The sequence below is a fragment of the Bubalus kerabau genome, chromosome 4 (genome assembly GCF_029407905.1).
Source record: "Bubalus kerabau isolate K-KA32 ecotype Philippines breed swamp buffalo chromosome 4, PCC_UOA_SB_1v2, whole genome shotgun sequence".
NCBI classification, from domain to species: domain Eukaryota; kingdom Metazoa; phylum Chordata; class Mammalia; order Artiodactyla; family Bovidae; genus Bubalus; species Bubalus kerabau.
The window spans coordinates 70,586,697-70,611,634 of record NC_073627.1 but is presented as its reverse complement, the minus strand read 5'-3'; the positions used below and the strand labels follow the sequence as shown (position 1 = coordinate 70,611,634).

Below are 24,938 nucleotides of genomic sequence, written 5' to 3'. Positions count from 1 at the left end.
CCCAGTAAATAGGAAAGGTCCCTATTTTCCCATCTTCCCAGCCCTTGGAAACTACAAGTCTGCTCTCTGTTTCTATGTGTAAGATGACTCTAAATGCCAAATGTAACTGGAATTTACACTATTTGCCATTTTGTTACTGGCTTATTTCATCCAGTATAACATTCTCAAGGTTCATCTGTGTTGTAGCCAGGTCAGAATTTCCTTTCTTTTTTAAGGCTGAGTAATATTGAATTGTATGTATTAGACCCCATTGTCTTTATCCTTTCTTTTGTTAATGGGCATTGGGTGGTTTCTACCTTTTGTCTAAAGTGAATAATGCAACCTGCCTGCCTGCTTAGTTGCTCAGTAAGTCAGACTCTGCGACCCTGGTGGGCTCTAACCCGCCAAGCTCCTCTGTCCATGGGGATTCTCCTGGAAAGAATACTGGAGTGGGTTGCCATGACCTCCTCCAGGGCATCTTCCCCACCTTCCCAACCCAGGGATGGAGCCCGGGTCGCCTGCACTGCAAGCGGGTTCTTTAAGGTCTGAACCACCTGGGAGCTGGTTTACATGAATCTGTAACAATTTCTTTCTGCAATAGCCAGCCTCTTCTAGTCTTAGGCTTGAGGCCTGAAGGCTGAATCCAGGGACCCCCAGGCCTCTGCCCTCTCTCAGCCTAGGCTGTCAGTTCTATCAGGGAGCTAAAGACCACTTTGCATTTAACCAGCTTAGTTAATTAGTCTCCTCATATTTACCAGTATATCTTTTATGTATCTTCTCCTTCTTCCAAGAAAGCTCACTACTTAGCTGTCAATGATTCCCTTAATCTCGAACCTGTCAAAAATGCACATTTTATAAGATAATTTGTCTTGAGACATGAAACTTTAAAAAATAAATGTAGCCAAGGAAAAAAGTCAAGAGAGCCAGTGTATATTTTGTTTTAAAAGTCCTTAAGGTAAAAGTCCCATTCATAAATTTCACACTTTTTCAGCTACATCAACAACTTATTAATACATTTTGTAGAATGCCAGGTTATTTGACATTAAGTTGATCATTTTCTATTCCAACATTAATGCTAATTAGTGATTTATTTTCACTCTCATAGGCATTCATTGGATAAGCACCTGTTCTGTGAGCTGTTGACTCCTAATGACCATCTTTAAAAATTGGGACTAAGTGATTTTGTCATCAGAATAATGATTTCCTGTAATGTGTTTCCCTAATACAAAAATCAGGGTGAGAAATAAAAACTCTGGGCATTGAAATGATTCCGAGGTAATGTGAGCCCATCAACAAGGCTAGTGATAGAGGGACATGACCGTCTTCCAAGGAAATCAGGTGCCATGTGCATGAAGTCAGCAGGTTACATGAAATCACCTCTGAATCCAAGGGATTTCAAATTCACTGAGGCAATTTTAGAAAACTCAAAGTTATATTAGTAAATAACAAGCAAAATGAAAGCCAGGATGCTTGAAAAAGGGAGAAATTGATCTTTAGCTGGTGAAAAAGTATAAAATTTAGGGAATGTGTGTGTTCAGTTGCTCAGCCATACCCAACACTCTCAACCCCATGGACTGTAGCCCCCCAGGCTCCTCTGTCGATGGGAGTCTCCAGGTGAGAATACTGGGGAGAGTTGCCATGCTCTCCTCCAGGGGATCTTCCCGGATCAGGGTTCGAGCCTGTATCTTCTGTGTCTCCTGTGTTGGCAGGTGGATTCTTACCACTAGCACCACCTGGGAAGCCCCAAAATCAGGTAGGACAAGAAACAAACAAACAAAAAAAGACAAACCTTAAGATCCCACATACCAGCACAGATATCAAATTTTAAATCTGAGGAATAAAATCTCCACCCTTTTGAAAGCACTTTTTTTTTCTTTTTTTTTTAAAAAAAATTGTATTATTTTTGGCTGTGCTGGGTCTGTGTTGCTGTATGCAGGCTGTCTCTAGTTGCAGAGAGCGGGAGCTGCCCTTCACTGCGGAGCACAGGCTCCAGGCGTGTGGGCTCAGTAGCTGTGGCACATGGGCTTAGTCGCCCTGCAGCATGTGGAATCTGCCTGGACCAGGGATCCAACCCTTGTCCCCTGAATTGGCAGGAGGATTCCTAACCACTGGATCACCAGGGAAGTCCCTGGAAACACTTTCAACTCTGCATTTCTCTGGAGCTGAGAAAAACCTGGTGTAATTCACACATGCATGCTACAAACCACTGCGTCCTTTAGTTTCTCTGAAGCATCTCTTGGCATTACCGGGTGGCAATATTATATGGGTCGAGTTATAGGGACCCGCAATCTCAAATTATCCTGTGTGTGAGTGATTGAATAACGTCACCTGATAACTGAAAGCATCCATAAAGACCTGTGGGGTTTGGCTTGACTTCACCACAAATAAAGACAAATTGGATAGAATCCCTCTCAACAGTTAGGGTGAGAAAAATGCGATGTCAAAATTTCAATTTAGATGAGACTAGAGCTAAATTAAATATCTGGGAATTGGTGCTGTTCCCAAGGCTCGCAAGACCCTCAGTTCCTAACAAAATTCTTGTTCTGCAGTATACGGGGAGGCGTGCAGGAAACGAGCTGTCTGCCCTTGTTGAGGAAAGTTGACCTGCTCAAGGTACGTCCTCCCAAGGAATTGCTTCATTTCTTGATAATACTATTGCAAAATGAAAAGGAGAGGGATCATATGAGATACTATCTTGGCTTAGAATTGAAAAAAAGAAAATGTGAAGAGGACCAAAAATGTGTCTCATGTGCTTGAATGAAAGGAACCAGTGGAGTAAGTCGCAAAATATGACAAGTTAAATGTACGGAAATGAATAGTAATAGTATATACATTTATTGAGTGCTTATCATTTCTATTCTAAGATATATTCATGTGCTAATTTATTAAATCCTCATTTTTTACTGATGAGAACAATGATACTCATAAGTCAGAAAGGTTAAGAAATTTGCCCTTTAATCTTACAATCGTACATTAAAGGGAGTCTGAATATTTTAAGAACTCAATAAATATCTGTGATTGTACATCAAAAGTGAAAACCGAACGTGAAAGTCGCTCAGTCCTGTCTGACTCTTTGCGACCCACCCCATGGACTCTACAGTCCATGGGATTCTCCAGGCCAGAATACTGGAGTGGGTAGCCTTTCCCTTCTCCAGGGGATCTTCCCAACCCAGGGATCAAACCCAGGTCTCCCACTTTGCAGGCGGATTCTTTACCAACTGAGTCACAAGAGAAGCCTGATTATATGTCAAGAGGAAAATAAGAAGTTGAACCCAAATGTATCCAGTAGGAATCTTTCACGTACAAGGGAATTTAATGCAGGGAATTGTGTGTTTACAGTAATATGTATGATTATTATAGAAGACCTGTAAAATTGAGAAAAGTGGAAAGAAGGGAAGGAATTCAATAAAAATATACCACTCAAAGTCAGTCACTGTTTTTTTTTTTTTTTAAATAGCTCCCCTGCTTTATTTATTTATTTTTAGGTAGGGGTACAGCTGGTTAATAATATTTTGTTGGTTTCTGTTGTACAACGAAGATGATCAATCATCACTAATAAGCCAGACAGAGAAAGACAGATACTGGGTGGTATTAATTCTATGTGAAATTGAAAAAAAAGTCAAATTCATAGGAACAGAGTAGCATGGTGGTTGCCAGCAAGCTGGGGTTGGGGAACAAAGGAAGAGGTTGTTAAGAGGGTAGAAACTTTTGGTTACAAGCTGTCCATGGCCTGAGGATCTAACATAGAACACGGTGACTGTGGTTGACAGCATTGTGTTGTGTAATTGAAATGCGCTGAGACAGAAGAGCTTATATATTCTCGCCAAATACATACACGCTGATGGATATGTTAAGCCAACATTTAAGTACATCAAATCATCAACTTTTATACTTCAAATGTCTTACAGTTTTATTTGTCAGTTATACTGACTCAGTGGACATAAGCTTCCCTAGTAGCTCAGCTGGTAAAGAATCCACCTACAATGCAGGAGACCTGGGTTTGATTCCTGGTTTGGGAAGATCTGCTGAAAAAGAGATAGGCTACCTTCTCTAGTATTCTTGGGCTTCCCTGGTGGCTCAGCTGGTAAAGAATCCGCCTGCAGTGTGGGAGAACTGGGTTCAATCCGAGTTGGGAAGATTTCCTGGAGAAGGGACCGGCTACCCACTCCAGTATTCTGGCCTGGAGAATTCCATGGACTGTAGTAGAGTCCATAGAGTCCATGGGGTTTCAAAGAGTCGGACATGACTGAGCAACTTTCACTTTCACTTTCAATGGACATGAGTTTGAACAAACTGGGAGATAGTGGAGGATAGGGGAACCTGTTGTGTTGCAGCCCACAGGGGTCACAAAGAGTCACACCACTTTGTAACTGAACAACAACAATTGCAATAAAGCTGAGGGGAAAAAAAAAATCCCTGCTCACATTTTCCTTTATCTTTTGTGCTTCTATTTAGAGCCTACATTTCTTTTAAATCTTAACACTGAAATTTCCCATGTTCTTACCTTATTGTTTAAACATGCAGTCACTTTTCCATATTGTTGGTTTACATGATTACAGGTGTGACTATTATAAATAATATATAATGACTATTTTGTGAATAAGTGTATTCTGAAGCTACAGTTTTCCTTAGAAGAAATTCCAAGACCTGAAACCAGTGCTTCATAGGGTAGACGCCTGTTGAAGTGAAAGGCTATATAAACTTATGTCATTAGAATAGACTGAAAACCTGTCTTCATCGGCTGTGGAAGCCAAAGCGTTTGGAGGAGCCATGGGGACTTGAATGGCCGTAAAATTCATTCTCTTCTTTGTTGAAGGAGAACTGAGCCAAGCTCTCACCATCAGATCACCAAACTGCCGGCACCTCCCCCTTCTCTCCTGATAAAGAGAATGAACTCTATGGGCACACATGTCAGACCAGCCTCTCCCCTTGTGCCCTGATCCTGTCCTTCCTCATCCGCTCACAAATGTGGCTCTGTAGCTGTCCCGTCTCCTCTTTGCATCTTCATCTTTGGTCCTTCACTAAGTCATTCAGTCTTGAAGCCGAAAACATTACGATATCCCTTTTTTAAATTGCAGTATAGCCAATTAATGACATTGTGGGAAAGTGGAAGCAATGACAGATTGTATTTTCTTGGGCTCCAAAATCACTGCAAATGGTGACTGCAGTCATGAAATTAAAAGATGCTTATTCCTTGGAAGGAAAGCAATGACAAACCTAGATAGCATATTAAAAAGCAAAGACATTCCTTTGCCAACAAATGACAAATGTTCGTCTAGTCAAAGCTATGGTTTTTCCAGTAGTCATGTATGAATGTGAGAGTTGGACCATAAAGAAGGCTGAGCACCGAAGAATTGATGCTTTCAAATTGTGGTGTTGGAGAAGATTCTTGAGAGTGTTGGAGATCAAACCAGTCAATTCCAAAGAAAATCAATCCTGAATATTCATTGGAAGAACTGATGCTAAAACTGAAGTTCCAATACTTTGGCCACCTGATGCAAAGAGTCAACTCATTGTAAAAGATCCTGATGCTGGGAAAAATTGAGGGCAGGAGGACAAGGGGGTGACAGAGGATGAGATGTTTGGATGGCATCACCAACTCAATGGACATGAATTTGAGCAAACTCCAGGAGATAGTGAAGGACAGGAGAGCCTGGTGTGCTGCGGTCCATGGGGGTAGCAACTAAACAACAGCAAATGCTGTGATGGTTACAGGTGGACAGCAAAGGGATTCAGCCATTCATATACATGAATCCATTCTCCCCCAAACTCCCTTCCCATCCAGGCTGCCACAGCACTGAGGAGAGTTCCCTGTGCTATACAGTAGATCTTGGTTGTTTATCCATTTTAAATATAGCAGCGTGTACATGTCAGTCCCAAACTCCCTAAATATCCCTCCTCCCCATCCCCACCCCTAACCACACATTTCTTCTCTAAGTCTGTGAGTCAGTTTCTGTTTTATAATTTATTATTTTTTGTCACTTTTTTTTTAATTGAAGGATAATTGCTTTACAAAATTTTGTGGTTTTCTGTCGTTCATCAACAAGAATCAGCCATCGGTACACCCACGTCCCTTCCCTCGCATCTCTCCCCACCCCACCCTTCTAGATTGTCACAGAGCCCCTGTTTGAGTTGCCTGAGTCATACAGAGAATTCCTGTTGGCTATATCTTACATATAGTATTGTAAATTTCCATGTTACTCTCTCCATGCATCTCACCCTCTTCCTCCTCCCCTCCCTCCCAAAGCCATGGTACATATCATTTCTTTTTAGACTCCATATATAAGGGATGTCATACAGTATTTCTCTTTCTCTAATATCCTTTTTCTTAAAAAGCAAAACTTCTTTGACTCACACCCTCCTCCAGCTTATGTCTGCTGATTGACCCTATGTTTTGGTAGGATATGACGGGGGAATTGTCTAGACTTGTGTCTCCATCTCCTCCCATCTTTTCTAGATGCACATTATCTATTCCTTCATTCAGGGTAGTCCTAGGGGTCTGTATGCAAAGAATTGTGCTAGAACCCATGCTCTTTTACCTTTTGAAACAGGCAGGAATTCTATTTGAGAGAGATTCTTCTGTTAGGACAAAGATTCAGATGTTGGCAAAGTGATGTCTCTGCTTTTTAATAGGCCATCTATTGGAGAAGGAAATGGCATCCCACTCCAGTGTTCTTGCCTGGAGAATCCCAGGGACGGGGGAGCCTGGTGGGCTGCCGTCTATGGGGTTGCACAGAGTCGGACACGACAGAAGTGACTTAGCAGCAGCAGCAGCAGGTTTATCATAGTTTTTCTTCCAAGGAGCATCTTTTAATTTTGTGACTAGCAGTCACTTTCTGCAATCATTTTGGAGCCCAAGAAAGTAAAATTTGTCCCAGGGCATAATTTTGAATTTCACTAACAGAGAAGAGGAAATGGGTTCCGAGGCAGACAGGTCTGATGGTGAGCAGAAAGCATTGTCCATGCATATTTGCGAGGTTATTTCTAAGATTCTTACTTTGCTGATAACAGCCAAGAAGGTGGGGCTCATGAGAAAAGATCTGGGTCTTGGAAAAATGTCTGAAGTGATAAGATCCCTTTGCTTGAATGGGAAACTGGATCGAGCCCTATGAGATATCACGCAGCAGTCCTCTTGGGGGAATGGGGAAAATGATCCAATAGGCCTTTTCTATCTTTGCTTTCCATGACCTCTGGCTGCTAACTTCTTTTTTTCTCGTTATGTCAGAATGAATTGCCTATTTACTACTGAACTCTAGACAGGACTTTTTCTCCCTCAGCAAGACAACAACCTAGCATTTGCGACACAGTTCATTTCAACTTAATGTGCTAAGGCATCATTTTAAAGTGGGTAATAATATTTCCAGGATATTTTGCTTACTTGCTGGATATATAGTCCCTTCTCTTGTCAAGCCAGAGCTCCCCCCAATTTTAGAAGACATTCCGAGGATAATGTAAGATACATTTGCAAATTGGAAAGTCAAATGAAGTCATCTGGCCTATCCAACAACTTCCAGAGCAAGGTCATTTTTCAGTATTAGAATCTGTTCAGGTTTTTTTTTTTTTTTTTTTTTTTTCCCCATTACAATGAAAACTGAAAAACACTGTATGACTGCATTTATATTCTGCAGAATTGCATGCATTTCTCTTTCTCAGGCAGAAGGAATAGAAGCTGGTTTAAATTTCTTAGCAAGAAATAAACAGTGTTTCTTGGAGTTTTATATGTATATGTACACACACGTACGTACATAGATACGTGAATGTATATATCATCCAGTACCTAAGAATAAATGATAGTACCTCATTTATAATTTATTTTTTTAAAAGCACTGTTTCCTGCAGAGTCTTGATTGAATAAGGCAATAAATCATATGTCTGAAACCTGCCAAGCGTCTGCCAAGGCACAGGTTGGCTCAGAGAGTGACGAGGACAGAATCGTGGTGTTTTATAGTCTGTCGCGGGCGTGACAAGTTGTGATAAAGGGCCGAATTAGGTCTTCTCTACTGATAGTCCAGCCACATATTTTCTCCTGTAATTCTTTTGTTTGGCCCTGTTTATCTTCATTTGAATGGGCTGCATCTCCGTGAGTGCCCTCAACGATAGATATTTTCCCTGCTAATGATGCGGCTCCTTGGCCCCAGGGCTTTTCACACGGGATGGAGTTCTCCCATGGAGGGACCACAGTCAGTCAGTGTGTTGCAAATGGTGCTGGACAGGGCGTTGATTTTTTCCCGCCACTCTCAGTGGACAGACAAGCCCTGCATTGCCAGAGTTATTGACCTCCACTCCCAGGAGAGATTTACTTTTTCTGATGACTTTATAAAGATCATTTAGCCTGCAAATTCTGCCTGTCTCAAAATCTGTGTTAGACTACCTCCCTGGCTTCGAATCTGAGACTTCCCTTTATACCTATTTCATGAGAGTGAGAATAAACTAAGACAAATGAAATGCTATTAAGCACTAATTAATACCACTAAAAATTAACAAGGTAAGGCCGGGACTAGAAATACTGTGCTGCTCTTGGAACGATCTATGAGCAAATGAAATGTGACACCAAGATGGTGCAAGGCAATAATACGGTGAGTGCTGGGGACACAGGCATGGTCCTTGGAGGTTTGTAGCGCACAGCCTCAGCAGGAGGTAGTCAGTTTTCAGACGGGAAGATACCTAATATGTCATAATGTTGTTGTTGTTACATGCTAAGTCATATCTGACTCTTTGCGACCCCATGGACTGTAGCCTGCCAGGTTCCTCTGTCCATGGGGTTCTCCATGCAAGAATACTGGAGTGCGTTACCATTTCCTCCTCTAATACATCAGCATAGGGCTCACTTATTGATGGTTTTTGGTGTAGTGGTAAAAGGGTTCTGAAAAAAGCAGGATCCTGGAACTTGAATTGGATGAGTAAAATTCACAGAGATGAAGAGGAGGAAGGGAAGGCCAAGTTGTGGAATGGAGTAATACCAAGCCAGGACCTAAGTCATCCTGAGAAGGCCCTTTACTACAGAAACACACCCTGAAGTGAAACAACCGACTAACCAATCAACCAAACAGCAACAACCCCTGCGTGGGAAGGTCCTTGCAGAAAAAGTGCTGACCTATGCAATTCTGTGAGTCCAGAGGAAACTAAGGACACTGAAACAAGCTATAATCTGCATCTTCCCTTTTTTGTCCTCCTTTAGTGACAGTAATTTCTTAAGTATTTTCATTTGCATATTGATATTTTGGGGGCCTAGGGGTAATACGTGCACAGGCAAATTGTTTAATACAAAGGGGTGTATTTTGTAAAATAAACATCTCATACCTCTGGTACTCTATTTTTACTTACCAGAAATACCCCCTGTTACTCGTTTATCTATATTTCTAGGGTATGTTTTAAGTATATGGAATTATATATGTGTGTGTGTGTGTGTGTGTGTGTATCTATTTTGGAGAAGGAAATGGCAACCCACTTCAGTATTTTTGCCAAGGAAATTCCATGGACAGAGGAGCCTCGTGGACCGCAGTCCATGGAGTTGCAAAGAGTACGACATGACTGAGTGACTAACACTTTCACTTTTCATAGCTCCTCCTACATATAAGAGGAACATTTTTTTTTTTTTTTTTTGTCGTAGTTAAGAAGTGGAAAGACACTGTGGTGTGAAAGAAGAATTTAAGAAATAATAATTAGATTAGTATTTCAGTGGTGGGCCCTTCATTCATTAGGCATTAGTTTGAAAAGCTGTCTTGCGCAAGGTGGTGATAGACATTGTAGTGCAGAATTAAACAAGGCGTTTACCTGGTGCACAATAAGAACAGCCATGAGTTCTAAGCACAGGTTTCCTGTAGTATTAACAATAAAGAAGTGATGAGAACTTAAATCAGAGTTATGACATTTTGAAGAAACAATCAGCAAATAAAATGTCAGAGAACTCCTCATTGTTAACGAGGCCCAGAGAGAACAGAAGACTTGTCTGTAGTCCTATAACCAGTCACGTGTGTGTGTGCTAAGTTGCTTCAGTCGTGTCCAACTCTTTGCAACCCCAGGGATTGTAGCCTGCCAGGCTCCTCTGTCCATGGGGTTCTCCAGGCAAGAATACTGGAGTGGGCTGCCATTCCCTTCTCCAGGGGATCTTCCCGACTCAGGGATCGAACCCAGGTCTCCTGCATCGCACCAGTGGAATTCTGGCCCTTCATTACTTTTCACTCTTTTATACTCTTTTCAGATGAAATATGCAGACTTAAGTCTTTTCCACATTAAGAGACTGTGCACACCCCAGAAAACTGTGCCCTTCTAGAACACCTTACCAAAGGACCTCTCTCCACCTGCTTTTAGGTTTGCTTCTTGTTAAACCAGTCACTGAGGTTAGGGACATGCCTCTGAGAGTTTTAGAAAGAATCAGTGCCTTTGGAATGAATGTTAGAGCCCTTGTGGGCAGAAGAGTTGACCGACTCAGTTTGAATCAAAACCAAATAAAATGCAAAACAAGAACAAAATAATCTCAAGCAGATACTTATTATGTTAAAGAATCTTATAAACTAGAGGCAAGAAAATCCTTTTTCTTTGATGACATGATATCTAAATTGATTAAACATGTCCCTAAAACAGGAGGGAAGAAAAATATTGTACCCATGGGGCCAGAAGGTGAATGGTGATGCTATATTCTATGTGAAATTGACCAAACCTTCACATTTTGCAAAGCTCTACCTAGAGGGCTATAGATAAAAAAGAGAAATATTCACTCTTGAAAAATACCGTGAGTTTCCCATTTGCAAAGGATTCAAGTTTTCTGAGGTTTCTTAAAGCAGCTCCTTGGTCATGGCTGGCAGTAGCCAGCTGATAGAAAGCACTGAAGCTCATGTTTGGTTTTTTTTTTTCCCCATTAGTGTCTTGTCTCTGGTTTGCCCTATTTTGGAGTCACTGACTTTTTCTTCCTCGAGAATTCAAGTCATGTGATTCCCTCTCTGTTCAACTATGAAACTGTTAACTGGTGAACATGAGAGGAGATTTCCCTTCAGCGATCCTGACATTCTTCAGAAGCAGGCTCATTGATCACCTTTAATCTTAATGGATTGGAACTAATTTCTGAAGACCAGAAGTTTCCTCAACTGGAAAGGAAATAAATTGCAAGAAACACCAACAAAAACCCACATACAGTCAACATAAGCTCTAGAGAGTGCAAGTCATGTCTTAACCAAACAGGTGATCAGAGCTGATTAATGCCTTCTGCCTACATTTCTCTTTGGAAAACTATTTAGAAAAAATTTTCTTGTAGCACTCACAGGAATTCAATCTTAAAAAGGCACCCTCTTCCTATCACTGTGTGTTCTCTGTGTACTTTATTTTTCATGTTAACTCTTAACGATCATCTCACACGATGCACATTTTTCTTTGTGGTTATCCTTTCTCTCTCCAACAGGATCTAGGTTTCATCAGAACAGAAATTTTGTTTCTCTTTACTGCTACATGGGATAATTCCTGCTACATCTCTAGGGGGTCAATAAGTAGACATAAATGAAGAGAACCCCTAATTAGTAGGTTTATGTTCATCATTTGAAGATATAATTTCACCTCCTTCTCTGTGTTTGCTGTGGACCACTTCATTCTTAGCCAAATATTACTGCGTTACTGCTGTCAACAATGTAGGTTAATTTACTATTTTTAGAGACTGAATTACAAGTAGAACTGTACTGAAACTATTCCATTAAGAGTGTTCTTTACTTATTAGAATTTCCTCAATAGCTCTCTTGGCTATTAATTCAGTTATCAAAATTATAGTCCAATAAGCTTCTAGAATTTCCAACTTTCAAGATATTACCCATTTCTATTCCATATTGATGATTTTTTTTGCATATGGTAGAAACTCCTTTTCTTGTTTGCTTTCTCTTCTTTCAGTCGAATAAATCTAGTTTTAATAAGATAATGAATACTGAAATATGTTGAAAAGTCTAAGGACTTCTTCAGTTTCAAGTCATCTTACAAAGCTCTTTCTGACTCAGCTGATTTTTGCATATTTTTTCAATTCAATTTTTATAACCTTATTATGTCTCTACTTATCATTACCTCATTTACCAGTTCTCAGAGCTCTTGTACTTTATCCTATGAGTTTCTATTCTTTACATTAGGGATGCGGAGAGCTGACTCATTTGAAAAGACCCTGATGCTGGGAAAGATTGAGGGCAGGAGGAGAAGGGGATGACAGAGGATGAGATGGTTGGATGGCATCACCGACACCATGTACATGGGTTTGGGTGGACTCCAGGAGTTGGTGATGGACAGGGAGGCCTGGCGTGCTGCGTTTCATGAGGTCACAAAGAGTAGGATACGACTGAGTGACGAACTGAACTGAACTGAAGAATAATACCCACTCAGTAAAGAATCTGCCTGCAGTGCAAGGGATGTGGGTTCTATCCCTGGGTCTGAAAGATCCTCTAGAGAAGGGAATGGCAACCCATGCCAGTGTTCTTGCCTGGGAAATTCCATGGACAGAGGAGCCTGGAGGGCTACAGTCCCCGGGGTTGCAAGAGTCAGATATGACTTAGTGACTGAACCACCACTGGGGTTAAGACTGTCTCGTATTCCACTGGGTTTTGTTTCCTCTTACACCATTTACTTGACAATGAAGATGTGTATAAATAGGTACTTGTGGAGATGTACTGGCATTAGCAAGAAAGTTATAAATCTGCCCATTAGGTAATCACCTTAGCTTGTCTTTTTTTTTTTTTAATTTATTTATTTTTAAATTTATTTTAATTGGAGGTTAATTACTTTACAATATTGTATTGGTTTGGCCATACCTCAACATGAATCCGCCACGTGTGTACACGTGCTCCCCATCCTGAAGCCCCCTCCCACCTCCCTCCCCGTACCATCCCTCTGGGTCATCCCAGTGCACCGGCCCCAAGCATCCTGTATCCTGCATCGAACCTGGACTGGCGATTCGTTTCTTATATGATATTATATATGTTTCAATGCCATTCTCCCAAATCATCTCCCCCCTCTTCCCTCTCCCACAGAGTCCAAAAGACTGTTCTATACATCTTTGTCTCTTTTGCTGTCTCGCATACAGGGTTATCATTACCATCTTTCTAAATTCCATATATATGCGTTAGTATACTGTATTGGTGTTTTTCTTTCTGGCTTACTTCACTCTGTATAATCAGCTCCAGTTTCATCCCCCTCATTAGAACTGGTTCAAATGTATTCTTTTTAATGGCTGAGTAATACTCCATTGTGTATATGTACCACAGACAGGATGGTTTCTTTTGGATTTGTGTTTGGTTTCAGAAGGAATGTGATGGTCACTGGCATCAGATGGGCAGGGGTTGCATCCCCAATCATGCTCCCGGAAGGTTCCCATAGCACATCACTCGTACTTCTGTAAGAAGAAGCAAGCATTTCATCTAACTTGTGAGTCAATACGTTATAAACATAATTTCTTTCCCAGGAAAGAAAGTTCTCAGTGGGGACATGTGTGAGGAAAGGAGGTACATTTTAGAATTCCCTGGAAATTTTTTCCAACGACACAGCCCCTTCATGCATTCTCACGTGGCTCTTAGAGACAAGCCCATTTGGTGGGCTTATCTGTGGCAGACAGAATAATGGTCCCCCCATGTGTTCACATCTTACTTGTCAGAATCTCTGAATATGTTACTGAATGAGGCAAAAGTAAATTTGCCAAAGTGATTAATTTAAGAAGCTTTCAATGGAGGTGGAGGGAGGTGGGATTTATCCTGGATTATTCAGGTAGGTTCAATAAAATCATTGTTGTTTAGTCGCTAAGTCGTGTCTGACTCTTTTGCGACTCCATGGGTTATAGCCCACCATGATCCTCTGCGCATCACTTCATGGCAAATAGATGGGGAAACAGTGGAAACAGTGTCAGACTTTATTTTTTGGGGCTCCAAAATCACTGCAGATGGTGACTGCAGCCATGAAATTAAAAGTCGCTTACTCCTTGGAAGGAAAGTTATGACCAACCTAGATAGCATATTCAAAAGCAGAGACATTACTTTGCCAACAAAGGTCCATCTAGTCAAGGCTATGGTTTTTCCAGTGGTCATGTATGGATGTGAGAGTTGGACTGTGAAGAAGGCTGAGCACCAAAGAATTGATGCTTTTGAACTGTGGTGTTGGAGAAGACTCTTGAGAGTTCCCTGGACTGCAAGGAGATCCAACCAGTCCATCCTAAAGGAGATCAGTCTTGGGTGTTTATTGGAAGGACTGATGCTAAAGCTGAAACTCCAATACTTTGGCCACCTCATGCGAAGAGTTGACTCATTGGAAAAGACTCTGATGCTGGGAGGGATTGGGGGCAGGAGGAGAAGGGGACGACAGAGGATAAGATGGGTGGATGGCTTCACTGACTCGATGGACGTTAGTCTGGGTGAACTCTGGGAGTTGGTGATGGACAGGGAGGCCTGGCATGCTGCGATTCATGGGGTCGCAAAGAGTTGGACACGACTGAGCGACTGAGCTGAACTGAACTGATGATCCTCTGGCCATGGGATTCTCCAGGCAAGAATACTGGAGTGGTTGCCATTTTCTACTCCAGGGGACTTTCCTTACCGGGGGATCGAACTCACATCTCCTGCATTGGCAGGAGGATCCTTTACCACTGAGCCACCAGGGAAGCCCTCAGTGTAGTCAGGGGATCCTTATAAAGGAAAGAGAGCAGTAGCAGAGTCAGAGAGAGAGAAATTTAAGGATGCCACACACTTGGATGTGAGGATCGAGGTCAGGGCTGTGAACTGAGGGGTTTGCAGTAGGCGTCCACAGCTGGAAAAGTCATGTAAATGTGGATTCTCTCCCATAGCTTCCAGATGGAATAGAGCCCCGCTGACACATTTTGGACTTCTGCTCACCAGAACTGTAAGATGATAAAGCTGTGCTGTTTAAAGCCACTAAGTCTAGGGTGATTTGTTATAGCAGCAAGAGGAGTCTCATACAGTGGTAATTATTGACACGTGTGGTTTGCAAAAAATTCCTGATATTCCTTCTACTATTAATGAGAATCATTGTTTTGGTATGTTCTTAAACACTGGGCTTCCCTGGTGACTTAGACAGTAAAGAATATGCCTGGAATGCAGGAGACCTGGGTTTGATCCCTGGGTCAGGAAGATCCCCTGGAAAAGGGAACAGTCACTCACTTCAGTATTCTGGCCTGTAGAATCCCGTAGACAGAGGCCTGGCAGGCTACAGTCCATGGAGTCGCAAAGAGTTGTACACGACTGAGTGAGTTTCACTTCACTAATTAAGCACTATTGAAACAATGTTGTGCTATTTTTATATTAAATTTAAGAATACTGATAAGGAAAAATGTCAGACTGAAGGTTTTGTTTGAAAAGAAGCATGAAGTATGAAAAAAATCCAGAATATGTCCCTGATGAAGTAATATACTGAAACTTCTGTCTTCTGTACAACTCTGCTGGTGATAGAATTAAACATACAACTCAAAATCCATCAATTTATTGATTGTCCCATGCATAAAATGAAAAAAAAGTAAACGTAAGTTTATATTGCTTAAAAGAAAATACTAAAAAAAATATTAAAGTAAATTTATTACAGAAATTTTAAAAACTTTCACTTTGTTAGGCAATAATAGAGCTTTTGGGCTTCCCTGGTCTGATTTGGGTTTGATCCCTGGGTCAGAAAAATCGCCTGGAAAAGGGAATGACTACCCACTCCAATATTGCCTGGAGAATCTCATGACAGAGGAGCCTGGTGGGTTACAGTCCATAGGGTTGTAAAGAGTTGGACAGGAGTGAAGCAACTTAGCACACATGCACACGTGCAATACCCTTGCTAATCCCTCCAGTGATCTGATCTACCACAATTTTATTAACCTTCAATTTTTTCAGAAGCACTTCCATTAATTCACAGTATATGAAGGATCATGAAAGGTAGATACTTAGGCACCAAATATAATTCTTAATAGTCTATTCACTTCTCAAATAATTATGAAACAAATCCTCTCTAACATCTAAACAGACCTTGAACTGTTCAGTAAATAGATGATTGCTAAGGCATGGTTTTCAGACAATTCCACCTCCTTTGGCATCTAATGTTCAGATGCTGTGAATGCATAAAGCTGACTCTGTAGAAACAAATGAACAGACAAACAAACACTTGGTCTGGATGAACCAGCTCCCAAGGGGAAATAGGGTGAGCTTTATAGATCTCGCCATAATAAAAGAGAGCAGAAATGCATCATGGGAGATAATCATTTTTATGACCAGACTCCCAGGAAAATTACTAGGGTTTTCCAAGGTCTACATACACCTTTGCAAGTAGTGGATTTCAATGGCAGTTTTGCCAAAAATTATGCAGAAGCATTCTTCATATAGTTTGTCCCCATTTCTGACCTCAGTAAAACCGGAGGGCATACTATTTAATCATGATTCAGTCATTTTTATTTCCACTGAAGTAATAAGAGCCCAGCTCTGTGCACAGAGTGGAGAAAAAATCCTGTTGCCATTTTTCAGTGCTTTAAAGAAACGGTGCTTTGCATACATTAATGTACATCCTTTGAACAATTCTCAGGGTAGGTTATTCTTGTCTCTTCTTTAACTGATGAAGAAACTGGGAGCAAAGAGGTAGATTAGCTGACCCAAAGAGGCAGAGCTGGGATCTGAACCCAGATCTGTCTGGCAATAGAGCCCATGCTCCTTCTCAATTTGGTACAAGAGAATCTTTTAATGAAAAATAGAATAGTATGTTCCCTAAACTCTGCTTGTCAGATATCAATTGGTGCAATTAACTTTTTGATAAGAAGGCCTGAAGCTGAAGGTACAAGCAGGTGTCTGAACACAAGTATTGTGACAGTTGAAAAGGAGACCAAGGAAATAAGGGACCTGGACTCTATTTATGGTACTCTACGTAGAAATATGGATAATTTATTATGCAAATTCAAGACCTCATTTTGGTATTATTGTCTCCATGAAGAATCAGCCCGTGTTTAGACAGTGAGGAGAAGGGATAGGAGGACTCGATGTACTTCAGCAAACAGCTTTAGATATCTTCCAGTATTCACTGAGAATTCATATGCAGACCCAGAAACCTGCAGTCTAATGTATGAACAAAGAAGTCTTAGCCTCAAACATTTTAAGGGAAGATATTACCTGTCTCAACATGGTTGCTGTTTGATATTTTTATTTAGAAAAAAATTAAAATTTATACAATGTTTAAAGTTTATACTGCATTTATTGTTGTAAAATATTGGCTATATTCCCCATATTGTACAATATATTCTTATAGCTTACTTATTTTATACCTCATAGGTTGTACCTCTTAATCCCCTACCCCATATTGCCTCCCACCTTCCCTGTGCCCACTGATAACCACTGTTTTTTCTCTATGTCAATCTGCTTCTTTTCTTATACTCACTACTTTGTTGTAGTTTTTATATTCCACACATAGGTGATACAAGACTATATTTGTATTTTTCTGTCTGACTTATTTCACTTAGCATAAAACCCTCCAAGTCCATTCATGATACTGCAAATGGCAAAATTTCATTCTTTTTTATGGCTGAGTAGTATTCCATTGTGTGTATATGTGTACGTGTGTATGCAAAGGTGGTGCTGCTGCTAAGTCACTTCAGTTATGTCCGACTCTGTGCGACCCCATAGGTGGCAGCCCACCAGGCTCCACCTTTCCCTGGGATTCTCCAGGCAAGAACACTGGAGTGGGTTGCCATTTCCTTCTCCAATGCATGAAAGTGAAAAGTGAAAGTGAAGTCACTCAGTCATGTCTGACTCTTTGTGACCCCATGGGCTGTATCCTACCAGGCTCCTCCATCCATGGGACCCTCCAGGCAAGAGTACAGGAATGGGGTGCCATTGCCTTCTCTGTATATGCAAAGAACATCTTCTTAATCCGTTCATCTGTTGATGGACACTTAGGTTGGCTCCCATACCTTGGCTATTTTAAGTAATGCTGCTATGAACATTGGGCTGCATGTATCTTTCTTTTCAAGTTAGTGTTTTCTGTTTTTTGGATATATACCCAGGAATGGGGCTTCCCCGGTAGCTCAAACAGTAAAGAATCTGCCTGTAATATGGGAGACCTGGGTTCATTCCCTGGGTTGGGAAGATCCCCTCGAGAAGGACATAGCAACCCACCCCAGTATTCTTGCCTGGAGAATCCCATGGACAGAGGAGCCTGGCGGGCTACAGGCCATGGGGCCACAAGGAGGAGGTATGACTGAGCAGCTAACGCTTTCACTTTCATACACAGGAATGGAATTGCTGGGTCATCAGTTCAGTTCAGTTCAGCCGCTCAGTCGTGTCCGACTCTGTGACCCCATGAATCGCAGCACGCCAGGCCTCCCTGTCCATCGCCAACTCCCAGAGTTCACTCAAACTCACGTCCATCGAGTCGGTGATGCCATCCAGCCAACTCATGGTAGTTGTATTTTTAATTTTTTGAGAAACCTCTGTTTGTGCAGTTGCTGCATCAGTTTACATTCCCACCAAGAGTGTATGAGCGTTCTGTTTTCCCCTCATCCTCACTGACATTTGTTACCTGTGGTCTCTTTGAAGAGAGCCATTCTGACATGAGTGAGATGATGCCTTGCTGTGGTTTTGATCTGCATTTCTCTGGTGATTGGTGGTGTTGAGCACCTTTTCATGTATCTGTTGGTCATTTGCATTTCCACTTTGGAAAAATTCTATTCAGTTCTTGTGCCCATTTTAAAATCAGGTTGGTTGTTTTTGATGTTGCATTGTATGAGCTGTTTATGTAGTTTGGCTATTAATCCCTTTTCAGTCATGTAATTTACCAATATTAAGTGGGCGTGGGGAAGACAGTTGAGTTGCAACACATTTAAAATTAAAATATGTAGATATCCAGGAGCCCCTTAACACCATCCCTTTGATGGACAAATTAAATAAGTGATCTGGGGACAAGCCTAATTGTCTAATAGGCTGTTCTTCCTGGAAAAAATTGGTCAGTCAGGTTCTCACTTATTAGAAAGACCTTCCAGTGTGATGATAAAACAGAGACTCTCAATTTATTCCTCATGAAGGGAAAATGCTGCTATTTTATCTAAAATCTGATTCTTACTACCCAGATTTAACTTTAAGAAGAGGATGGAAATGTGTAGTTCCTTGTCAGTTAGACTGAAAATGTCAACTGCCAAAAGTCCATTCCTCTGATTCTTGGGAAAGTATTTAAAACTTGATCTGAAAGACGAGGACTTTGGAATATAGTTAGGAATTGTAACCATATTTTGATGGTTTACTGTGGTAGCAGTCCCAAGATTTTTGGCACCAGCGACCAGTTTCCTGGAAGACAATTTTTCCAAAGACCAGGGGGGCAGGGGGATGGCTTGGGGATGATTCAAGTGCACTAAATTTACTGTGCACTTTATTTCTAGTATTATTATGTCAGATGCATCTCAGATCATCAGGCATTAGATCCTAGGGGTTGGGAAGCCCTGGTTTACAGAGGCAAGTGATGACAATAAATAAATGGTGGGAAAACATTATTAGTTTTTACTTAGATGATTAAATACGTACAATTTCAGCAAGTATAGTGTATGCTTTAATTAACCCTGAACTTTGCATGTCTCTCCATGAGAATCATGACATCCGTGACTAACTTTGATTTTGTTTTAAATGGCCTGATGGAGTTGTAGCTTTTTGATGAAGAAGTAGGACAAGATGGCAGAATAGAAGGATGTGCACTCATCTTCTGTGAGAACTCCAAAATTACAACTTGCTGCTGAACAACCATTGACAGGAGAATGTTGGATCTCACCAAATCATGTCCAAGGGCAAAGGAGAAGCCCCAGCAAGATGGTAGGAGGGGGTGAAACTGCATCTAGAATCAAACCCCATACCTGCCAGAGATGCTTGGAGGGCTCAAACAAAACCTTGTGTGCAACAGGAGAACCCACAGAGACTGAGCCAGACCTGCCTTTGAGTGTTTGAGCGTCTCCTGCAGAGGTATGGGTCAGCAGTGGCCTGCCACAGAGGCAGGGGCTCTGGGTGCAGCAGACATGGGTGTGGCATAAGCCCTCTTTAGGGAGGTCACCATGAACCCCACCATAGAGCCACCAGAACTTACACAGGACTGGGGAAAGAGACTCGGAGGGTACAAACAAAACCTTGTACATGCCTGGACCCAGGAGAAAGGAGCAATGACCCAACAAGAGACTGACCCAGACTCGTCTGTGAGTGTCCAGGAGTCTCTGGCAGAGGCGTGGGTTGGAAGTAACCTGCTGCAGGGTCTGGGGTACTGAGCACAGCAGTGCACGCATGGGACCTTTTGAAGGAGGTCAGCATTATCTTCATTACCTTCACCATACTTCGCTCTTAGGACAAAAAACAGGGAGGAAACATAGCCCTGCCCATCAACAGAAAACTGGATTAAAGATTTACTGAGCATGGCCCCACCCATCAGAACAAGAGGGCAGACAGAATGGAAACCACAATCACAGAAAACTAATCAAACTGATCACAAGGACCCCAGCCTTGTCTAACTTGATAAAAGGATGAGCCGTGCCGTGTAGGGCCACCCAAGACGGACGGGTCATGGTGAAAGTTCTGACAAAACATAGTCCACTGGAGAAGGGAATGGCAAACTGCTTCAGTATTCTTGCCTTGAGAACCCCATGAACAGTGTGAAAAGGCAAAAAGATATGGCTCTGAAAGATGAACTCTCTAGGATGGTAGGTGCCCAATAAGCTACTGGAGATAAGTGGAGAAATAACTCCAGAAAGAATGAAGAGACAGAGCCAAAGCAAAAACAATGCCCAGTTGTTGATGTGCCTGGTGATGGAAGTAAAGTCTGATGCTGTAAAGACCAATACTGTGTAGGAACCTGAAATCAAGGTAAGTTAGAAGTGGTCAAACAGGAGATAGCAAGAGTGAACATCGACATTTTAGGAATCAGTGAACTAAAATGGACTGGAATGGGTGAATTTAACTCAGATGACCATTATATCTACTACTGTGATATAGCAGTAGAAGAAATGGAGTAGCCCTCATAGTCAACAAGAGAGTCCGAAATGCAGCTCTTGGGTGAAATCTCAAAAATGACAGAATGATCTCTGTTCATTTCCAAGGCAAACCATTTGATATCACAGTAATCCAAATCTATGCCCCAACCAGTAAGAAGCTGAAGTTGAACGGTTCTTTGAAGACCTACAAGACTTTCTATTACTAACACCCAAAGAAGATGTCCTTTTCATATTAGGGGACTGGATTGCAAAAGTACAAAGTCAAGAGATACCTGGAGTGACAGGAAAATTTGGCCTTGGAGTACAAAATGAAGCAGGGCAAAGGCTAGCAGAGTTGTGCCAAGAGAACGCACTGGTCATAGCAAACACCCTCTTCCAACAACACAAGAAAAGACTGTACACATGGATATCACCAGATGGTCAATACAAAAATCAGATTGATTATATTAATTGCAGCTGAAAATGGAGAAGCTCTATACAGTCAGCAAAAACAACACTGGAAGCTGGCTGTGGCTCTGATCATGAACCCCTTATAGCAAAATTCAGGCTTAAATTGAAGAAAGTAGGGAAAACCACTAGACCATTCAGGTATGACCTAAATCAAATCCCTTACGATTGATTATACAGCGGAAGTGACAAATAGATTCAAGGGATTAGATCTGATAGAGAGAGTGCCTCATGACATTGTACAAGACCCAGTGATCAATAATATCCCCAAGAAAAAGAAATGCCGAAAGGAAAAATGGTTGCCGGAGGAGGCCTTACAAGTAGCTGAGAAAAGAAGAGAAGCAAAAGGCAAAGGAGAAAAAGAAAGATGTATCCATTTGAATGCAGAGTTCCAGAGAATAGCAAGGAGAGATAAGAAAGCCTTCCTTAGTGATCAATGCAAAGACGTAGAGGAAAACAGTAGAATGCAAAAGACTGGAGATCTTTTCAGGAAAATTAGAGATACCAAGGGAATATTTCATGCAAAGATGGGCTCAATACAGGACAGAACAATACAACAATACAGGACCTAACAGAAGCAGAAGATATTAAGAAGATGTGGCAAGAATACACAGAAGAACTATGCAAAAATGTTCTTCATGACCCAGATAGCCAGGATGATGTGATCACTCACCTAGAGCCAGACATCCTGGAATGCAAAGTCAGGTGGGCCTTAGGAAGCGTCACTACAAACAAAGCTAGTGGAGGTGATGGAATTACAGTTGAGCTATTTCAAATCCTAGAAGATGTTGCTGCTAAGTTGCTGCACTCAATATGCTAGCAAATTTGGAAAACTCAGCAGTGGCCAGAGGACTGGAAAATGTCAGTTTTATTCCAATCCCAAAGAAAGGCAATGCTAAAGAATATTCAAACTACCGCACAACTTCACTCATCTCACACACTAGCAAAATAATGCTCAAAATTCTCCAAGCCAGGCTTCAACAGTATGTGACCGTAAACTTCCAGATGTTCAAGCTGGATTTAGAAAAGGCAGAGGAACCAGCGATCAACCTTACCAACATCCGTTGGATCATAGAAAGAGCAAGAGAGTTCCAGAAAAGCATCTACTTCTGCTTTATTAATTATGCAAAACCTTTGACTTTGTAGATCACAACAAACAGGAAAATTCTTAAAGAGATGGGAATACCAGATGACCTGACCTGCCTCCTGAGAAATCTGTATGCAGATCAAGAAACAACAGTTAGAACTGGACATGGAACAACGGACATGTTCCAAATTGGAAAAGGAGTATGTCTAGGCTATATATTGTCATCCTGCTTGTTTAACTTATCATGAGAAATGCTGGGCTGGATGAAGCACATGCTGGAATCAAGATCGCTGGGAGAAATATCAATAACCTCAAATATGCAAATCACACCACCCTTATGGCAGAAAGCAAAGAAGAACTAAACAGCCTCTTGAGAGAGTAAAAAAACTGGCCTAAAACTCAACATTCAGAAAACTAAGATCAATACATCTAGTCCCATCACTTCATGACAAACAGATGGGGAAACAAAGGAAACAGTGACAGACTTTTTTTGGAGGGGGGGCGGGGCTCCAAAATCACTGCAGATGGTGACTGCAGCCATGAAATTAAAAGACACTTGCTCCATGGAAGAAAAGCTATGACCAACCTAGACAGCATGTTAGAAGCCAGACATTACTTTGCTGACAAAGGTCCATCTAGTGAAAACTATGGCCTTTCCAGTGGTCAGGTATGGATGTGACAGTTGGACTAAAAAGAAAGCTGAGTGCTGAAGAATCGATGCTTTTGAATTGTGGTGGAGAAGACACTTCAGAGTACCTTGGACTTCAACAAGATCAAATCAGTCAATCCTAAAGGAAATCAGTCCTGAACATTCATTGGAAGGACTGATGCTGAAGCTGAAACTCCAATACTTTGGCCACCTGATGTGAAGAACTGACTCAATGGAAAAAATCCTGATGCTGGGAAAGATTGAAGGCAGGAGGAGAAAGGGATGACAGAGGATGAGATGGTTGGATGGCATCACCGACACAATGGACATGGGTTTGAGCAAGCTCCGGGAGTTGGTGATGGACAGGGAAGCCTGGCGTGCTGCAGTGCATGGGGTTACAATTTGTTGGACATGACTGAATGAGTGAACTGAAAGAAGAGGTGATAATTTGAATTCAGAAACCTAAGATGATATACTGTTTCATTTTCCAAAATATAACTGCACTGTGTGATGGCCAAGGTTCTCTTTTCTGAGGGTAGGTGTTACCATCAATGCATTTTGCTAAGCAGAAACATGGTGGTCACTCCCTGTGCTCAGGGCACCAGCAGGATTTCCTCCATGACCTTCACATGGCACCCGGATCTGCAGCCAAGCATATCTGTCTGTGAGCCATGTTCCTTTCCTCCCCTTATCTAGGGTTTCTTGGTCTCAGAACTAATGTTTCAGTATGGACAAACCCTAAGGTGACCACCTCCTCAACATGTCTCATTTCCTGATTTCACAGCTTTGTGATATCCCCTCCTTTTGACTGTATCACAATCTAGGATTTCTTTCTAACTCATAGACTATAGCCACTCCAGTCAGGTTCTAACTTATTAAGGATGGATTATCACTGCTATGGTTAGACTGCCTTATATGAGACTTCATCTTAGTATACTTGAAAGAGATGCTTCTGGCTGGCTTCATGGAGCAATTAACCATGGTGGGGGAGCCCAGATGCTGGGGAACTTCAGTCTCCTCTAGGAACTATCATTGCCTCTAGCTGGTGGCCAGCAAAAAGCTGGAGCTCTAAGTCCTGCAAGTCAGGGTCCTCCATCTCCCAGGCCACGAACCATGACCAGTCTGTGAACTATTAGGAACCACAACAGGAGGTGAGCAACCAGCGTCTGAGTGAAGCTTCATCCATATGTACAGAGGCTTCCCATCAGCTCTCCCATCACCCCCAAAATGGGACCATGTAGTTTCGGGAAAACATGATCAGGGTTCCTATTGATTCTACATTATGATGAGGTGTATAATTATCAATATTTCATTATATGTCACAGTAGAATAAAAATAGAAATAAAGCGCATAGTAAATGTAATACACTTGAATCATCCCCAAACCACTGTTACCACCCCAGTCCATGGGAAAATTTTCTCCCTTGGAACTGGTCCCTGGTGCCTAAAAGGTAGTGGATTGCTGCTGCAGCTGGTAGGCAGTGCATTCTGCCAACTACCTGAATGAGCTTGGAAGCAGATTCACCTCCAGTCACCCTGCAGATGCAGATTTTTAGCCTGGCTGATACCTAGTCAGCAGTCTTGGGGGACCCTGAGCATAGGACCCAGCCAAGCTGTGGCCGGACTCCTGACTCATGGAAACTGTGACCTCGTGAATGTGTGTTGGTCCAAGATGCTCAGCTTGTGATCATTTGTTAGGTGATAATAGAAACAGACAGTGACTGCAGGCATGAAATTAAAAGATGCTGGCTCCTTGGAAGAAATCTGTGACAAACCTAGACAGCATATTAAAAAGCAGACATATCACTTTGCCAACAAAGGTCCATCTACTCAAAG

General features: G+C 41.7%; 1 protein-coding gene and 1 long non-coding RNA gene across 6 annotated transcripts in view; one reads left to right on the top strand and one right to left on the bottom strand.

The window, feature by feature from the left end:
- The window catches only part of GALNTL6 (polypeptide N-acetylgalactosaminyltransferase like 6), a 1,496,936-nt gene that overhangs the window by 250,460 nt on the left and 1,221,538 nt on the right, over positions 1 to 24,938 (bottom strand). The window lies entirely within an intron of this gene.
- The window catches only part of LOC129649805 (uncharacterized), a 191,975-nt gene that overhangs the window by 43,013 nt on the left and 124,024 nt on the right, over positions 1 to 24,938 (top strand). For 4 of the 5 annotated variants that reach the window (XR_008713292.1, XR_008713291.1, XR_008713294.1 and 1 more), the window contains exon 4: positions 2,529 to 2,592. This is a non-coding gene — a long non-coding RNA (uncharacterized LOC129649805). Of the gene's footprint in view, positions 1 to 2,528; positions 2,593 to 3,181; positions 3,400 to 24,938 lie in introns of those variants that run through there. The other variant, XR_008713290.1, reaches the window with a different exon arrangement.